At 41.8% G+C, this 2,500-nt stretch overlaps 1 protein-coding gene across 4 annotated transcripts in view; it reads left to right on the top strand.

The window, feature by feature from the left end:
- Positions 1–2,500, top strand: part of rtkna (rhotekin a) — a 144,681-nt gene that overhangs the window by 55,660 nt on the left and 86,521 nt on the right. Inside the window, exon 1 of one of the 4 annotated variants that reach the window (XM_063195027.1) lies at positions 2,031–2,500. This exon is cut by the window's right edge and continues 217 nt beyond it. The exons of the other annotated variants lie outside the window; for them this stretch is intronic. The gene's annotated coding sequence lies outside the window, so the exon portion shown is untranslated. Of the gene's footprint in view, positions 1–2,030 lie in introns of those variants that run through there. 4 annotated transcript variants of the gene reach the window in all.

The following is a 2,500-nucleotide window of genomic DNA, read 5'->3' as shown; positions in this document are numbered from 1 at the left end:
TTCATGATGCTGTTTTGTGTTCAGGCTTAGTCAACAGCCTTCCTCATAATGACATCAGAGAGAGTGGATAAGATTATAATACCTCTAGAATTTCTGATGACATCAACTAAGCTCTGTTTTGAAGGGAAGCAGGTACAAACGACGACCAGTTTCAGGTGGACAACAGTGACGTGTATGTATACGTTTATCAGAGGTGTTAAAAGTAAAAGTAAAAGTAAATTCATGGTGTAAGAATAACACTAGCACATGATATTACATAGTTGTTACACCAGTATGTCCATGACACCTATGAGGTAGATAGACTGTATTGTTACAGAATGTTAGCCGAGTTAGCTGATCATAAGACAAGGTCTACTGATTGCTCAGATAAGTTACCTGTGTTGAAAGGAAACTACTTTAAAAAAAAAAAAAAAAAAAACATTTTTTACTTTTACTTTTGACATCTACAGTATTCATTAACCAGGATGCAAAATCTGAATCTCCAGAATCTCAGGGATAGCTGGCTAGACCACTGTAGGTAAGATACAACCCCCTGTTATCAAAATGTTCTCACCGGAATGGCAATAGCCAAGGCACAATATATTTCTAAAAGCTCTGTGAGATGCCGAAGTAGAGTAGCACTGTGGTAGTAAAGCCTTGTCAATGACTATTACAGCTTTTCACTGTTGGACCGATGCACATTATGGGGCTACGTGGAGATGTTTGATGGCCCCAGGTCCGGGGGATCTCAGACAGTGTAAAGGCTCCAGCAGCCATGTCCCCTGTACCCAGAGGCACTAATCATCCGGGTCTGGCCATATTTACTGCACACAGGCACACAGGAACACTCTGTCTTAGGCAGAGTTTGCCAAGGGAGAGAGACAGCCAGCCAGACAGAGAGAGAGAGACACAGAGACAGAGAGAGAGAGAGTACAGGCATGCACTCTCTTTCTCTCTGTGTGTGCGTGTGTGTATGACTGTAAAATACATATCCCTTTGTGAGTATGTTCTCACTCCCCTCCCTCTACTCCTCTCCAGTCATCCATCCGTCCAGTCTTCTTTTCCCCATCTGTTTTTCCTGCAGTCTGTTTTTCTTAACCACCCCCCCCCCCCACACACACACACACACCATTTTGTTTACATTAAAATCTTTCTGAACATAGGCCTACTCCGAATATTATCACCAAAAGGTATCGCTGTATGCTAGTTGTCTGCTGATGTTGCTAGCATAACCTTTTGAATGTTATTGTGAATAAATCAAGATGTTTTTTGAAATGTAAACAAGCACCTGCCCCATTACAATGACCAGGATCTCGGAAAAGGCTAAAGGAAAAAACTCAGGTACTGACAAGTCTATGGTAGTGTGAGCATTACAACTGCATGTCGAAATTGGCTGAAGTTATCCTGTAAAATGCAGTTTTGATGAATTACAATGCAAGATTTTGTCATGCTCTGCTATAAGCACCCACTCCTATGGACTAGCAGACATCTTAGACATGGTGTTTACATATGGATGTAATTAAAGGCTTTTGTGAAAAGTTTACAGGAAAGGCCTCTTGTTGAAATTAAAGGCATCTTTTTGGAGGGCTCTATTTTTGTTCCATTTCATTACTGCTGAGAGGGAGTGATGTTTAGTGAAAAGAGCTCAATGGTTTTGAGCTACAATGCAATAGTGTAGCTAATGTTCTTAGTTTGTCTGTTTGTTTGTGCTCTGCTGCCGCATGTCTCCTGATTTAATTTGCTGAAAATGATTGAAAACAACAGCATCAGTTCCCATGACATAGTCACGCCATATTTATTCATTCATTCATTCATTCATTCATTCATGCAGCCCTCGTGCCAGTGGGATAGGCCTACCAGAACACAGGCACTATTATGAGGGTTATTTTTTATTTGATTATTGAGTATGAATCACAAGAATATATATATATATATATATATATATATATATATATATATATATATATATATATATATATATATATATATATATTTATTTATTTATTTATTAGATAATGTTTCATGCATTGCCACATTGGGATCACATAGCTTTCTTTTTGAAAAGCAATAGAACTACACCTGCAAATCCTGCCAGTAGCCTAATTGAGTTCCTGGCTGCTTTCGCTCTCAGAGCTTCATCAGCCTTCAGTAAGCTGGCCAGGCTGCTGTCCAGACACGTTAATAGCCTACTGAATCGATAAGCTATTGCAGCAAGAAAAGAACAGCAGAAACTCATTTGATGCAACGAAAGGTGCAGCACTTGTCATCTACGCAGCGCAGAACAGCCTAAACAGACTGGCGGAAACCAACAGCAACAACTACATGTGCCCGTACCGTTACGCCGCCTCCCTCCCCGGCTGCCTCGCTGGTTGGCTGAGCCTCCCCCTCCTCTCTGCCCAGGCAAGCCGAGGTGCACCGAATGACAGCCGGGAGATGAGCACGGCCAGATGACTGTGGTGGCTAGCGCCGGCGATCCTGGGCACCTTGCCTGCAGTTTGTAGTTGACAACTAACCGTTCGCT

Source organism: Engraulis encrasicolus, chromosome 3 (assembly GCF_034702125.1).
Source record: "Engraulis encrasicolus isolate BLACKSEA-1 chromosome 3, IST_EnEncr_1.0, whole genome shotgun sequence".
Lineage (NCBI taxonomy): Eukaryota > Metazoa > Chordata > Actinopteri > Clupeiformes > Engraulidae > Engraulis > Engraulis encrasicolus.
Note: the sequence above shows the minus strand (reverse complement) of the source record. Positions and strands in the feature narration are given on the sequence as shown.